The 17822-nt window shown below is 37.4% G+C and overlaps 1 long non-coding RNA gene across 1 annotated transcript; it reads right to left on the reverse strand.

Moving 5' to 3' along the window:
- Positions 1–7377: 7377 nt before the first annotated feature.
- LOC125754828 (uncharacterized) lies at positions 7378–16334 on the reverse strand. The gene is made up of 3 exons (XR_007409694.1): positions 16150–16334; positions 10605–10701; positions 7378–7942 (listed from the first exon to the last, which is right to left on the reverse strand). It is a non-coding gene; the product is annotated as an uncharacterized LOC125754828 (long non-coding RNA).
- Positions 16335–17822: the final 1488 nt, after the last annotated feature.

Consider the following 17822-nt stretch of genomic DNA (forward strand, 5'->3'; position numbering starts at 1 on the left):
TTAATAAAATTTATCAAGCCCCTTATGATGAACACCATGTGTTATAGATCTCTATGTGTCACGGGTGGGCACAGAGAGAACCCAGAAGAAACAAAATGCATCACTTCTAACTTTGAGAAATAGGACCATAATAAGATAGAATGAATGGACATGAACTCCATGATTAGGCAAAACCAACCAGGAAGAGCTCAGTGGCTAGCCTGTATGCATGGTACAGGTATGCCTCCTTGAATCCACCCAGGGATCCCATTGTTTCTTGGGCCTCTGCTTTGTGTTGCCAAAAGTGCTATCAGTGAGGGCAAAGCACATACTCTCAGCGTTGAACTTTTCTGTGAACTTGGTCATGATCTCAGTCTTATGAATAAAATATGCTAAGCAATTGAAAATGAATGATTCCAAGTGTTCAGGTAATTAGAAAAATGTTTTCATTCCAAAGACAAGTGTGGGAGAGAAGAGAAGCCATCAAACTCACGTTTTCTGGAAACTCCACAATTTTAAACAGAACTTTACACAGAAAATAAAAAAATACAATAACCTGGCATCTTTTAACTCAGTATTTAGTAGCAATTTAATGGTGGTGGGCTTCAGTGAGGACTCTCATTCGGGCTTTATTACTTTAATAAAACAACTTTAGTACATTTACTATTCTACAGCAGTACTTTATGATGAGTTACCGAAAGTAAACTGCCCTTGTCAAAATAAATAAAGTACATCTCTGGATTCCACATTCCTGATTTTATAATGTTGCCTTTTAATGTTCATTGCTACTCATTTGCACAATTTAGTCACCTCTCGGGAATTCTCAAGTCATTAGTGTGAATTAGTATAGTATTAGGAATAAAATGACAGATCCTTCTACGAATTTTTAAAGAAATGCACTCTTAGGACAGATTAATGGAAGTAATGTGTCTCCTACATTTACAGCTCCCACAATGAGAGCAGATGGGTCACAAATACACTTTTCCTAAGTGGTCATTTTTAGTGGCAAAACTGCCAACACAGCAATATTCTCAGTCCATTTTTCCACACAAACTCATAGGAAAACTCAGTATGTTGTAGCAGAAACAATCCTGAAGAGACATTGGATAGGAGGGTTGGTGCTGCTCTGGCATCGTCTACGTGACTCCAGGCATCATACGGTTCCTTCATCTGTCCTGAAATGGTGCCTTCTACATTGTATATTCTCTTGAGTCAGGAATATCCAGGCAGGCAACGTATAGAGAGCTGATAAAGTACTTTGTAATTTATAGACCTCTTTCCTATAAATAACATTTCATTTTCACAATGGGAAAAGCCCATGCCAACGTGGGAAAACCGTAGCACATCCAAGAATTTTATCATCTACGACCAAATTGCTAGCAAGTGCCAGAATCAGTACCAGAACTTACATACCCTAAGTCCTCATGGGTCTATTGATGGATAAGAAAGCAATCTTAGCTCATTGGACCACAAAGATTTCATGTTTCAGGAAGACTGGGGTTAGGAAGGCACCTCAAGACATCACTAACACACACTCCCTTCTGAAGTAATACACCCCTCACCCCACCCAAATAAACTTGCCTAATCTTTAAGGATGTTGTTTTTTAGGACTAATAACTTTCAGAATCACCCTAAGCTAGTTTGTTTTTTGTTTTATTTTCCTTTTTTTATGATTTTATTTATTTATTCATGAGAGACACAGAGAGAGAGAGAGAGGAAGAGACACAGGCAGAGGGAGAAGCAAGCTCCATGCAGGGAGCCCGATGTGGGACTCGATCCCAGGACTCCAGGATCATGCCCTGAGCCAGAAGGCAGGTGCTAAACCTGCCACTGAGTCACCCAGGGATCCCCTTGTTTTTGTTTTAGTGCTCTTGCTAACTCTTCTAAAGCATCGCTATTAAAGGTCTCTTTGGAGAGGCTATTAGCCCCAAATTTAATGCATGGTAATTATAAAAATTCTAAATTCTTAATATAATCCTTATTTACTTTAGCTTAAACTATTTTCAATTATGTAACACCTAAGATGTTGAAGCTATATTCATGTGTCACCAAGTATATGATAAGCTATTGTGGTAAGCCTAACAGAAGGGAGGGGATATAAAATGGGACGTTTTAAATGAAATCTAATTACAGATATTAAATATGAAAGTAATGACTACTTTCTTATTATCATTCTTTAACCCAGAGTAAGTACTTATACTGTTCCTTCCTTTGTGATTCTTTGCTCCATTCTCCATCCACGATTCAATCCAGTTTTTTGCCTGAAGAACTGCTTACTTGGCTTAGGCCCCAGCTAATACATTAGCCCTCAGGTGTGGCTCTCATCGGCAATTAAAGCAAATTTTGTAAACTCCTCTCCTGTGATGACCCAATTTATTCATATTTATTTTTCAAAATTTCCTAGTTTCATTATAACTTATTACTTTACATGTTTCTCACAGCCTTTACTCTGAATTTCTGAACTATGTTTAGTGTGTATGTATTTGAATAGGTATATATGTACGTATTGACTGGTCGATTGATTGGTGGCTAGGGTATACTTAGCACCTCCAACAGAGACTCAGTGGGAGTTTGGAATGAGGGAATAAATTGGATGAGATGACAAAAAATATTTGAAATCTGATGACTAAAAAAGTCAGTAAGTCCATGTAATGAAACTGAGTGTAGTATTTCTTTATAATCCATGAACAACTTGCTGCAGTGGTAGGTGGAAAAAAGAGAATTTTAAAGAGGCCATAGGCAAAAGCATTTGTATCTTTCCATGGCAATATAAAGTGCATAGAGATAAATTAATGATTATCATAGTCCATCAAAAGGTACGGTTTTTCCACTTCAAATTATCTCTTATCTCTTCTTGACATAGTCAAATGGATTCACTAATTAATACTAATGAACAGAAATCCTTAGGTGAATCCTTTACTTCCCTTTGAAAAGGAGGCTAAATTAACATTAAGATGGGTCAAAAAGTTAGATCCAGAAACTTCAAAAGTGACTGTTTAATTGAGTAGATTTAACTTATCTTCCCATGATAATTGATAGCAAAACCATGCATTTAATTGGAAATCCCCACAAAATAAAAACATACTGAAACCCTACTCCACATATTTTTTTGTAAATCACTTATCTTTTAAGAAAAATGAAGTCACTGATATATTTAGCAATTAATTTTCAGCTGTCATATAATTTAAATCTTTGACAAGAAAAATTGGATAACTTTGATGTTTGACTTCTAAAATTAACCAACGATGCCAGATTTATGCCAGCGTTAAACTGCTCACTGTCAATATATAGACTCTTTACCCTGAATAATTAGTAACAAAGAAGGTCACAAGATGAAACTCCAAAGCAGCATAGCTTTTAAGGTTGTTATCCCAACATAGATGTGAAAAATCTCTGTAACTATCTCATCAGGTCAGAAGGTCAATGAGCTTTTGTAAAAAGTCACAGAAAGAATAAAAAAAGTCAGAAGAGACACGGTAAAACAAAGAAATAAGTAAAATAAGAAATACAAACTGACCTCGGATTTTGATGATTTAAAAGGAAAGAACACAACAACTGGAAGATAAACTCTACATAATAAGTACAAAGGTGAGGAATCCCTGAGACAAGAAAAATCTGGTTGATAGCAAAAATGAAACTAGTCAACCTACCCACCCACCCCCCCACCCACCATCAATGATCAGGATCGGGCTCATCATCAACCTTGTGCGTTCTCGGAACAAAAGCAGACAGGTAGAATCTTCAAAAGCTATGAAACCTCTGGGAGTTGGGGGAGGGTGCAGAAAGAAAGGACACACGCCTCTTATCCTTAGAATGCATTAGAAAGAGATACCCTTCACTTCCCAAATTCGGGACCCAGGGCAGGACCCTGAGAATAAAATAGAGCTGATATTACAGAGTAGTGATGGCCAACATGGGTAGTGGGAGAGGCTGAGGTGCCAGGACACAGAGGAGAAAAGGCTACATCGCCGAAAGTACACATAGGCAGCCCCTATCAGCTGTAGCACAAAGGATTTGTAGAAACTCAGAGACACACTTCTGAGTTCAATTCCTCCCGTCACTGACTAGTTCTGTGTGCTTGTTCCAATTATAGGACTCAGTAAACCTGTTTTCTTAACTGAAGAATATGAATATCAACCAAACTTAAAGAATTTATTTTTACCAGAGTTTCCTGGAAAAGTAGAAACCACTTGATGTGTTCTAGCATGAAGGGTTTAAGACAAAGAATGAGAGATTTACTCAGCCATGGTAAGGGTTGGGGAGGAAAGGTCGCAAAAGCCACCCTGATGACCTCAGCCCAGGGTACTGAGGAGCATTCTTGCTGAGCTCACCGGGTAACTCCAGCAAATATATGGAAGCTCCCACTGACCCTCTCTGTCTGCAGCAGTGAGAGGGTGGTTCTTAGGAACCAACCAGGAAACCAGGGTTAATGTCTCATCTGCACAGCTTCTGGCTGAAACTGCTTTCAGAGAATCATGGCCTCTCCTTGCTTTTGCCTTCCTAGTCAGGTGAAAATACTTCTCATTGGTCTAGGTCAACCGGAAACCAATAGGGAGAGGCATTCTAAAAATGAAGGCTTTGTCTTGTCTTCATGGCAGAGGAGACCTCAAGACGACATGATGATGATCCAACCACCCACCTAAATGGAAAGAGGACTCAATTAGGCTACGCATGATAATAGTAAGTAGTGGTACTGCCACCATCATCACCATTTCTAGAGGCCAGAAAAACCTCAATTAGGCTACGCATGATAATAGTAAGTAGTGGTACTGCCACCATCATCACCATTTCTAGAGGCCAGAAAAAACGGTTGGGCAACATTGACTGTTTGAGACTATGCCTTAGTATTTGGTTCTAGGCACAGATAGTCTCTTCCAGGAAAAAAAAAAAAAAAAGAGTCTAGTGATCCCTCAAGGAAAAAACAATTACTTATTTCTCCATACTTTGAATTATTTCCCAAAATGTTTTGTGGTGACGCATATAACTTATATAAGGAGAAGTTAACATTTTAGGGAGAAAAAGGTAAGTGGCAAAGGAAGGCAGGGAAGCAGGGAGGGAGGGAGGAAAATGTGAAAGCAGCTTTGATTTTAGTGGTTATGCTCCTTGGACTCAAGTTCAAGCCAAAAGCTTTTCCTCCTTGTTCTACGGTTGCTCATAACTGACGTGCCTAATCACTGGAAAAGCACCTATTGTATCTTTAATTAGCAAGGAATGTGACAATGAGAAGGCTGGATTTGGTTAACAGCTTAGAAAACAGAATCAAGCACAAGGAAATAAAACATCTAATTGGTAAAAATCACTGACAATTCAGCAGGTTGACATCACATATGCCTCACGTGCTGCAAATTTTAACAGAGGAACTATAACGTCTTGACAGAATAGGAAAGCTGATCATCAACAAAAACCAAAACATTATTGAGCCTCTCTGATGCGCACAACTCTGTGCCAAAGAAGAAGTGATGACAATGACAGCCAGAGGCAAGAGATACAACCGATGATCCCTAACAGCACAAATCAGCTCATGCCACGTGCCTACCAGCTGGCCTAGCACAACAGTGAAGACAAGGATGCGGTCTCTGAGATCAAGACCCAAGAGTGGTCCTCACTCAGAGTCAAACAGAGAGAGAAAGTAAGTTCAAACTTCTTTGAAAGAGAGCAAGAAACAAGGGGAAACAAAAACAAAGTGACTGGAAATGTTCCCAGAGTCCCACAAGTCATAAAGCTGTCCACACATACACTCCGTGGAGTTAGTCACTGGGAGGGTCATCATCAATCAGGATGGTCACGCTGGAAGACTCCCTTAGCGGAAGTTAAGAGGAAAAATAAAGACCTAAATAATGCCATATATCAAGCCCATGAATCTGGGAACAGGATGGTAAAAGTTGCATTTATGGTACAAATTAATCCAAATGACCAAGGAGGGCAAATGTTTGCCACATGTACGCTATGTGTCCTAAAGTACCTGTGACCATGCATAAAATAGTGGCACAACTCTCCAGAAAGGTCATCCTGTTCACGCTCACTGCAGTCTCTTCCCTTCACCTGTCCAAAATGTATCCCTCCATGCAGGTTTGCCACAGGCCAATATATTCAACACTGTTCCCAACATGAAGACATTTGATTCACTTCTGTTCTCAGGCCCTTTGATGAACATTAAGGTGTTTTTCTTCCTAGCACATTCTGACACATTCTCACAATGGACTAAACTGGCAATGAGGACTTCACTGGGTTGTAACACCTAATAGATTAGGAAAAAAAAAAATCGGGTCATTCATTCAACAATCACTCAAGAGGCGCCTTCAATGTTCTAGCTCTCCCCTTGGTTACTCGCACTGCCGTGGATTTAAGCTACTCTTCTAAACAAACAATACCAGCTTCCCATTGCTTTCAGAGTATAAATATCACACTGTGACTTTCAAATTCTTCTACTCCATGTCCCCAGTGTATCTTTCAGACACATATTTGAGAACAAATCTCAAACAGCACATTCTTCATTGAACATTTTCTTATTTCTCCTAAACTAAATGTGGCTCTTCCTTACACAAAATATCCCTCCTTCTCTTTTAGAGAACATCATGCCTGTCTCATTTCCAATTAAATGCCTTTTTTGTGGTAAACTTCCCTCAAATCTCAGTGGATGACAACATCCTGAGTCATGTCTAGGAGGGTCCTTTGCTGAATTTGACTGTTCTCATTTATGTGTCTGCACTCAGCTAGAAAGTGAGCTCAGCAGGAAGGTCCCAAATGGCCTCATCTATGTCTGGCAGCTAGTGCTGCTACCAAATGGTATGCACCTCTGTTTCCTTCAACATGTCCTTCCATCTTTCTGCAGGAGAGATGGTCTCATAGCAGCATTCCAAGGTGACAAAGAAAGACACTGCAAGATATCTTGAGGCCTAGACTCTGGAGATCACGTATCTGTTCAGCTACGTTGCATTAGAAACAGCAAGTCAAAAAGCCTCCTGTGATTCAAGGAGTGGTAAAAGAGACTATTTCTTGATGGGAGAAACTAAAAAGAATTTACAGCCATATTAAATCTATCACAATATGTCCTCTGGTTATATAATTACTTATGATCTTCCCATATTCACATATTGACATTTATCTGTTCTCAGGATCCTTAAAAGTGGGGCACCTGGGTGGCTCAGTGGTCGAGCATCTGCCTTTGGCTCAGGTGTTGGGATGGAGTCCTGCATCAGGCTCCCTGCAGGGAAACTGCTTCTCCCTCTGCCTATATCTCTGCCTCTCTCTGTGTATCTCAGGAATAAATAAAGAAAACCTTTTTAGAAAAAATCCCTACAAGTATTATCTATAAGTAGCACTGAGCTCAGAGTCCAGTATCTAATTATGTGTTTTGTCCAGAAATCTATAAGCTAAAAAGGTGACGTACCACTATCAACTCACCAAACACATCCATCCATCCATCCATCCATCCATCCATCCATCCATCCATCTAGCATTGGTAAAATGGAGACAAGATAACCTCAAAAGAAATAATATGAACATATAACCTCAATATGAATGGGACCATATGGAATTTACGGGTTCAGAGTAATTCTGAAACACAGCCGATCACTTACTGCCAGTTGCTGTATCTCTGAAGATAGGGAATGTTCTTTGATCATGGCTCCTATGTGCTCCCTAAAAATGACTCTCTCATCCATTGTTGTCCTAAATTCTTGGTACCCTCTCTGGATTCTTGGTTCTGCTCTCTAAAATGCTTTTCTTTTCTCTAGCATAGGTTTGTAATTAAGTAGTTACGATGGCCTACTTTCTGCTTTCCACAGATCTCTTTTCTTCTGTAAATGCCTCAGTTCCTAAAGGTCAAGTCCAAGTTGATAGTCTTGGTACCAGTTCAACACCAATGTTCTTTAACGTAGCAATCCTAGAATCTTCTATCTTTATAAAATCGGCTTTAAAATCAAACAGTTCCTTTTTTAGTTCATCTGTTCATCATACGTAGCTGGGAAAATAAAATGGGCACCTTCAGTATCTGGCTAGAGATCTCCTTAGTCAGAGCCTTATGAGTATTTAGTACAATATCTTTCTTCTGAATTACAGCAAGTGATAGTTTTACGACTGTTCAGCCACTTGTGACATAGGTTGCTCTTTCTCAGCTTCCAACAGTTCCTTTGCTTCTTTTCTAGCCTCTACTGACAGTTTCCTTGCCCCCTCCCCCCCATTAATCACCTAGTACCAAATTGTAAAACCATTTAGGGTCTGTTGCAGCCTCACTTACATCCAGTTCATGTCTGGCAGTTTGTGCTTTTCACTCAGTGGGGCACCTTGGTTCTATGTCCTGTGGCATCTTATCCTCTAATAGGTAATATCAGCTTCCTTACATAACAACCTTAGGGCAGCATTTTAAAAGCAGAAAGACCAAAGCCATACATTGTCACTTTCAGGTCATTCTATTTATGAAAGAAAGTCACAGGGCCAGTTTCCTTTTAAAGACTGAAGGAATTTTTGCATCTATGTTTATCAGATATACCGGAATGTAGTTGTTTTTTTTTTTTTTTTTTTTTTTTTTTTTTTTGTAGTGTCTTCATCTGATTTTAATATCAGGTAATACTGGTCTCATAAATCAATTTAGAAGGTTCCCCTTCTCGTCTATTTTTTATAGTGGTTTGAGAAGAATAGGTATTGATTCTTCTTTAAATGTTTGATAGAATTCACCTATGAGGCCATCTAGTCCTAGACTTCTGTTTTGTGGGAGTTGATTACTGATTCAATTTCATTGCTAGTAATTAGTCTGTTCATATTTTCCATTTTTTTCTACTTATGTTTCTAGGAATTTGTTTCTTCTAGAACATCCAATTTATTAGCTTATAATTTTTCATAATGTTCTTTATAATCCTTTGTATTTCTGTGGTGTCAGTTATTTCCTCTCCTTTATTTTTTTTAAGATTTTATTTATTTATTCATAGACACAGAGAGAGAAAGGCAGAGACACAGGCAGAGGGAGAAGCAGGCTCCAAGCAGGGAGCCCGACATGGGACTCGATTCCAGGTCTCCAGGATCACACCCCAGGCTGCAGGCGGCGCCAAACCACTGCGCCACCGGGGCTGCCCTCTCCTTTATTTTTGATTTGAGTCCTTTCTTTTTTGTTTTGTTTTATGAGTCTGGCAAAAGGTTTGTCAATTTGCAAACCAAATCCAACAATACACTTAAAAAATCCTCATGATGATCAAGTAGGATTTATTCCCAGTATATAAGAGTGGTTCAATGTTCACAAGTTAATCAGTGTGACTTATCACATTAACAAGACAAGGGGAAAAAAAACAAATGATCATCTAAATAGATCCTGAAAAAGCATTCAACAAAGTACAATGTTCATTCAAGATAAAAACCTTCAACATGGGATCCCTGGGTGGCGCAGCGGTTTGGCGCCTGCCTTTGGCCCAGGGCGCGATCCTGGAGACCCGGGATCGAATCCCGTGTTGGGCTCCCAGTGCATGGAGCCTGCTTCTCCGTCTGCCTGTGTCTCTACCTCTCTCTCTGTGTGTGTGACTATCATAAATAAATAAATAAATAAATAAATAAATAAATAAATAAATAAATAGAAAATAAGGTAGATGTTTAAAAAAAAAAAAAAAAAAAAAACCTTTAACAGAGTAGGTTTCAAGGGAACCTACTTCAAAATAATAAAGGCCATGTGCAGTCCACAGCTAGCATCATATTCAACGGTGAAAAATGTTAACTTTCCCCTAAGGTTAGGAACAAAGCAAGGATGTCTACTCTTATCACTTTTATTCAACACAGAATTGAAAGTCCTAGCCACAAAAATCTGGTAAGATAAATAAATAAAAGGCAATTTTTTAAGAAAGAAGTAAAATTTTCATTATTTGCAGATGACATGTTATCATATATAGAAAATTCTAAGAACTCCACAAATATACTACTAGCACTAATAAATGAATTCAGTACAGTTTCAGGACACAAAGTCAAATACAGAAATTTGTTGCATTTCTATACACTAATAATGAAGCAGCAGAATGAGAAATTAAGAAAACAATCTCATTTATAACTGTACCAAAAAAGAATAAAATACCTAGGGATTAGTCAAGGAGGTTAAAGATCTGTACTTTGAAAACTGTAAAACACTGATGACAGAAGTTTAAAATGACACAAATATATGGAAAGATATCCCCTACTTACAAATTGGAAGAACCAATATTGTTAAAATATCCATACTACTCAAAGCAATCTATAAATTTAATGCAATCTCTTTCAAAATAAGAAGCATTTTCACAGTACTAGACCAATTAATCCTAAAATTTGTATGGAACCCCAAAAGACCTCAAATAACCAAAGCAATCTTGAAAAAGAAGAACAAAGCTGGAGGTATCACAATCTCAGATTACAAAATATACTATTAAGCTGTATTCAGGATACTGAAACAAAAATAGACACATAGATTAACAGAACTGAGAGCAGCTAATAGAACCAAATAGACCACACTTTTATGGTCAATTAATCTACGACAAAAGGGGCAAGAATATGCAATGGGGCAAAAATAGTCTCTTCAATCAAATGATGTTGGAAAACTGGACAGCATTCAAAAGGATGAAACTGGACCACTTGTTTATACCATATACAAAAGTAAACTTGAATGGATTACAGACCTAAATGTGAGACCTGAAACCATCAAATTCCCAGAAGAAAACATAGGCAGTAATTTCTTTGTCATCAGTTGTGGAAACATTTTTCTAGATAGGTCCCCTGAGGAAAGAGAAACAAAAGCAAAATTAAACTATTAGGGCTATACCAAAATAAAAGGCTTTTTCACAGCAATGGAAATGATCAACAAAGCAAAAATGCAGTTTACTGAATGGGAGAAGATTTGGCAAATCCAAATTATATTCAGTGAGGGATTAATATCCAAAATATATGAGGAACTTATACAACTCAACACCAAAAAATTTAAAAAAATAATAATAATCTGATTAGAAAGTTAATAGAGGTCCTCAAAGACATTTTACCAAAGAAGACATACAAATGGCCAACAGACTTATGAAAAGATAGTCAACATCACTAATCATCAGGGAAATGCAAATCAAAATCATACTGAGCTATCAATTTACAATGTACAAAATGGCTAAAATCAAAAACACAAGAAACAAGAAGTGCTGACAAAGATGTGGAGGAAAAGAAACCCACTGATGATAGGAATGCAAAATGGTGCAGCCACTATGGAAAGTAGTACAGAGGTTTCTCAAAAAATTTTTAAAAAGAATTACCATATGATTCAGTAATCCCACTGCTGAGTACTTACCCAAACGAAAACACTAGTTCAAAAGATATATGTACCCTTTGTTTATTGTAGCATTATTTAAAATAGCCAATGTATGAAAGCAATCCAAGTGTCCATTGTTAGATAAATGGATAAAAAAGATGTGGTAAATATGTACAACGGGGCGTTACTCAGCCATAAAAAAAAGAATGAAATGGAACCATTGGTAATGACTTGGATGGACCTAGAGGGTGTAGTGCTAAGTGAAATGATCAGACAGAGAAAGACAAATATCATATGGTTTTACTCTGTGTGGAACTTAATAAACAAAACAAACAGAAACAAAGAAAAAAATTGACAAAAAAAAAAAAAACAGACACTGAAGTACAGAGAACAAACTGGTGATTGCCAGTGGGAAGATGGGTTAGAAGAGGATGAAACAGATAAAGGGGATTAAGAGTACACTTATCTTGATGAGCATCAAGAAATGAATAGAAGTGTTGAATTACTATATTAGACACCTGAAGCTAATATAACACTGTTTGTAAATCACATTTCAAAAAAGGGACTCCTGGGTGGCTCAGTGCTCAACTATCTGCCTTTGGCTCAGGTCGTGATCCCAGGGTCCTGGGACTGAGTTCCACATCGGGCTCCCCACAGGGAGCCTGCTTCTCCCTCTGCCTGTGTCTCTGCCTTTCTCTCTGTGTCTCTCATGAATAAGTAAATAAAATCTTTTAAAAAAATTATATTTCAAAAAAATTGAAGAAATCCAACCCAACTTGATACAAAGATGGAAGACCACATTTCTACCACACATATGGTAGTTATAATCTTTATCTTACTATTCCTGTAGTTGAAGGACTTACTACCATAAGACCTTCTGCATTGTTTTGCACAATATTTGTTAGACATCTTGTATTCAATACATAAATTTTCCACAAAAGTTTCACCATAGTATTATCTCTAAATAAAAAGATAATAAGTACATGTCTATGCAAATGTTTATGACACCATGTCCTTAAAAACTGGAGAAACATCTATAGATCAAGCTCTCATCAAAAATTAAAAGCCATTTTAATATGCTCAGTCAGCTTTCTGCTAATAGAAATGTGGCCTATGCGTCCTTGAGAAAAAAACACAAGGTAAATTTCTTTAAATCAATCTATGATTTAGGTTCTTTTTTTCTTTTCTAATTGGGATTTCGTACACTAAATGGAATTGCAATATACAGAAACTTATAAATCACATTCAGACAGGGTAGGTACTTCAGAATAAACCTTCAAAAAAATGAGAAACTGACAAATACTCGTTTGAGCATGGATACATTTTCTATTAAGACAAACATTTTCTCAATCATATTGCCCTTTCCTAAACATTCTTTAAAAAGAAATTCCATGATGAGAATGCTGTATAAATATTTTAATATATTTTTTCCTGTGACTAAAATTACTTATTTCCAAAAAGTACTGAGGTGCCATTTTATTTCCACTTAAGCATATTTAAAAATAAAGCTGAATATTCACCTGGTTTCCTCCAAGGAAAGTAGACTTTGATGTAAAAGGCGGGAAATGCATTTTAGTCAGACAGTTATTAAACAATTATTTTTTTCTTAATAATAACCATGCAGCACTGAGGAAATCACTTATCTCTTTGGATTTCTAATTCCTCACCTAAGATATGAAATAGGAACTTCTTACAGGTCTTATAGCTCTGAAATACCTAGTTTTCTACAAGCCTTTTTGCTGTCTAACACACTAATGCAAACGTGAAGGACTCATTAGGTTGCTTTGCACTATCCATCAGTTTCATTAACAAGAGCTTTACTACTTAGGAGAATATGGTAGTAGATGATTAATGAGCCAGATCTTCAGACTAAATATACATTCTCACATTGCTTAGCATACTGATGAACCAGCTGAGAAAAAAAAAAAAAAAAAAAACATAAGTTGAGACTGTCCAATTTCCTTACGGTGGCAATTTTATTTTTCACACTTAATGAAGTTAACACCTAGGAGATGGAACAAAAAAACAATAAATGCATAGGTTTCTCCAAAGTAAGGACAAATGTCAAGTCAAAATACAAGAAAACAGGTAGAGTTAATTTTAATATTTCATATTAAATTTAACTTGCAAATAAATTTTTAAAAGTTCGTGGAAGTCTCAGGTTATCTTTTTTTTTCCTAAAGTATTTACACTAACTATTGTCCTTTGATCATGTCATTCCTTTTTCTCAGTTATTCTTTTGACACTTCTAATCAGGAGGCTAAGATACCAGGAAAACTCCCAATTCTGTAATTTATAGTTATTCTCTCCATACTGAAAGTAACCGAGGCTTCTTAAACAAGTGATTTCAGCTGGATCAGGTAATACGTAAGAGATGACAGAGATTCCTTTTTTCACAGAAAACAGACTACTATGTCAAAAGGACAAGAAGTCAACTTGACACCAGTCTTTCACTCCCCCGAAATGTAACCATTTCAATATAAAAATAATAACTGTGATGTACTGAAATAATGTCAAAAAATGACATTTCATTAAGTTCATTATATTTTAAAACTCAAGGGTTATCTTTGGAGCTTACTAGAGTACCCACTCACTATTTCTGAAAATTGGTAGAGGGGATAAATAAGCATTTATCCTGCTTCTATATCATGAATCATATTTAGGGCAAGCAAATAGTGCAAAGTAGGACAACCTTAAATCAATACTATTGCAATAAATAAAACACAAAGAGCATGTAAAGATCTGAGAGCAGGAATTTTCTTGAAATCCCTACAGCAAAATTTTCTTAACTTTTCTTACGATCAAGAATTTTCTTAACTTGCCCTGGAGAGTTGATGTGTTCTTCCCTATCCTCCTACCAATGTTGTAGAAGCACAGACCTCGGCTCTGAGCTCCTCTGGCTTACTGCTTCCTTCCTTCATGTGGGCACAGTAACTACAGAATTTGGATGTTTCTCCAGGAGAAACACAGAGAGCCTCACATTGGTGCATCCTTACATATGTGTATTTCCCCCCACTTTTTATAAAGGTAATCTTGAATTTGATCCCAAACATCATTTGTGCCAGTTTTTCAACTCCAAATTAGTATGCTTTAGTTTAATAACTAAGTTGTCACTAATTTTCAAAGCATTTCCACATGAATTAGCTCATTTGATCACATATCACGTTATCCTGAACGGTATTACTCATTGGAATGTTACCAGGAAGAGGTTTTTTTTTCAGTGGACAGGGTGGAGATAGGGTGGAAAGATACCTTACTGGAAAGCGAGAAGACAACAAAAAGAAGTAGATTTGAGTGGGATGTAAAAGCAACAACTTGGAAGTAACAGCAAAGTTTGGGGAAGTTCAACATAAAATGAGAGAAAAGATGAGGAAGAGACAGAAATAATATACTCAGAAAGACACACACACATACATACTAGTAGATAAGTAAAAAGAGGAAGTAGAGATCAAGGAGGAAGGAATAGAATGGGAAAAAACTGATGAATTCAATAGGTTCTAAAGTATGCTAACCAAGTCATACTGCTGATACCTGACTGTGCTGTCCATTTGACCTGTGGCTATTAAAATAAGTGACAATCCATAATTTATTTCTGTCTTTTGAAAGGCTAATTGGCTTCTTTGCAATTAAATACTCTTCAGCACTCTTAAGCAGTTCCTATCAAACCTTCCACTGGCTATAACTGTAGAGCCAAAGCAGTCCTTTGGGAGACAGGATTCAATTGCCAACTTGTCATGAGAAGAAAACAAAGGTCAGACCAGTTTTTCTCCAAGTGTAGGCCAGCTTTCTAGGATCAGACACCTACAATCCTTACTAAATGCAGATTCTTGGGTGCTGCCAGGATACCCTGGATCAAAACTTCTGAAGGTGGGACCCAGGAAATTGCATTTTTAACAAAAATCTTAGATGTTTCTTATATATACTCAAGGTGTATGTGTGTGTGTTGTTGTTGTTGTTTTCTGCTAGAAGAAAGAGAGCCAAGGAGCAGGCTGGGTTAATAATCTAAAGTACTTTTATCAACTATTGGATTCAGTATCTTTCAGAAAGAAAAATAATAAAACAACAGTCATCCGGTAGTCCTCTGGTTGTCCTATTAACTACAGAGCAAGTTCAAGGAAACACTTCTGCTCAGAATCACAATGTGTATGTGTGTATGTGTGTGTGTGTGTTAAGGATTTTATTTATTTATTTGAGAGAGAGAGAGAGCGAGAGAGAGACCACAGTGGGGTGAGCGGCAGAGGGAGAAGCAGGGAACCCAATGTGGGCCTCGATTTCTGGACCCTGGGATCATGACCTGAGCTGAAGGCAGACGCTTAACCAACTGAACCAACTGTGTTGCCCTGAGAATCACAACGTTTTCACTTCCTTCTGTAAGTGGCTAAAGTAAAATATGTATCTTGAAATTCCAAAGAAAATTCAGCAAAATCAAAAAGCAGACAAATGTGGCATTTGTTCCTTTCTCAGGTATTCATTCCTTATCCTATTTAATTTCTTTATGCCACCCAAAATGGGAGAATTGAAGATTAAAATAGGAGTATGAGTTTAATTGAAAAGTCTTAGAAAAATTTTCCTTTAGAGTCAAAGACCCGGGAAGCAGGCTACCTTATGTTAATAAAAGCCCTGTTGCAACTCGTTTACAAGGCAGATGTATGGCAGGATCCAGCAGGAGCTTACATCTGTTACTTATGTGCCAGCCTTCCTCTGTAGAAACTCTAAGCTGTGTAATCAAACACATTCTTGCTCACCAGGGGAGGCTAAAATCCATATGGCTCACTTACGGCTTGTTCTTGGACAGAATCCTGATGGGAACCATGTGACAGACCATATAGACATAGATTTTAGGGATGCTAGTTGACTAAGATCTGACTGGCTATTTGGAAACCATTTTTGTCACCTTATCGAGTATTTTTGAACAAATATACCAAAGAACATACCTTTCTTGTAGAGTTCAATTTGTTGGAGAAAAAAATCCAGGGGGATTTCTTTTTCACCACATCTTGAAGTCTCAGAGGTTCCATGTAATATCTGATTAATGTAGTATTCAAGAGATATAAATGACTCTAGAAATTCTGAATGATAGTGAACTTAACCAATTCCTCATCTGATCTTAGAATCTCGCTGAGCTGTAAGAAATGATAAAAGTGTCCTCTACAAGGTCATTATAGGCTTGTTTATCTGTTTATCCTGATAGAAAATGAGACTTAATGTTTGTTCTATTACCTTTCAAGTGGTTTGAGAATTATTTAACATCACTTATTTGATAATTCTTTGGGGCTTCTGGGTGGCTCAGTTGGTTAAGTGTCTGACTCTTGATTTCAGCCTTAGGTCTGGATCTCAGAATCATGAAATCAAGCCCCGAATCAAGTTCTATGCTGAGCATGGAGCCTACTTAAGATTCTCTCTCTCTCTCCCTTTCCCCAGCTTATTCTTTCCTTCAAAAGGAAAGAGGGAAGGAAGGAAGGAAGGAAGGAAGGAAGGAAGGAAGGAAGGAAGGAAGGAAGGAAGGAAGGAAGGAAGGACAAAGGAAGGAAGGAAGGAAGGGAGGGAGGGAGGGGAGGGGAGGGGAAGGGATAGAAAAAAGGAAAAAAAGGAAAATTCTTTAAAAAGCATGAAGTATTATGTAGGATTGATTCATATGATACCATTCCAGGATATTCGTCCCGAGATACTGTATCGATATTGAAATTCCAGAGAAAAAACTTTTAAAATTAAATGTTTGCACATGCATTTGGTAAAAATTACAAGTATGATTATGCACTAGAAGCTTATTGTTCATTTAATATCTGCTTATTGTTTCCTCTTACCTTTCACACATTTACATGCAGCTTTCAACGATGTCCTACTGACTCCTGTAATTTTTGTCTCTTGTTTTTCACATAAGGTGGCTAAATATAGCAAAATGGTGTCTTTTAAATTGTGCATGCGGAAATTTTTGCTATGTTTGCTGTGCTAACAATATATGGACAGCATAAATATTATTCTCATTTTCTGCTTTTATTCTTCAACCTCTTTAGACATGGTGGCTTTTTTTTTTTTTTTTTTTGTATTCAGTATAAATTCAAGAGGTACCTAAAAGATGAGTTGAAAAATTTCTGACAGCTCATATAAAATGACAGCGCATCTAGATATCTATACAGTAGACTGTCAATAATATAAGAACATAATAGCTAACATTTATGTATATGAATATTATTCCTTATAACCCCATGAAGTACATAACTAATTATTCCCATATTATATATAACTAAACTGCAGAACACAGAGGTTAACTGACAGACAGTAAATGGCCAAGCCCAGGCTTGAACGTTATTGAATCCACAGACGATTTAGTTTAAGAGCTCCAAGAAGCAGATGCCAAAATAGGATTAAAAATGCAAAGATCTTACTTGAGGAAATACCCATGGAGGAATGGAGAAAAAGCCAGAGAGGCAGGGAGAGCCGTCAGAACACATGCAAATCTCTAGAAATGAGAGACAGAGTTGGGGCACCTGGGTTCGGCGTCTGCCTCTGGCTCAGGTCGTGATCCTGGGGTCCTGGGATCGAGTCCTGCATAGGGCTCTTCACATGGAATCTGCTTCTCCCTCTGCCTGTGTCTCTGCCTCTCTCT

Source organism: Canis lupus, chromosome 3 (genome assembly GCF_003254725.2).
Source record: "Canis lupus dingo isolate Sandy chromosome 3, ASM325472v2, whole genome shotgun sequence".
NCBI classification, from domain to species: domain Eukaryota; kingdom Metazoa; phylum Chordata; class Mammalia; order Carnivora; family Canidae; genus Canis; species Canis lupus.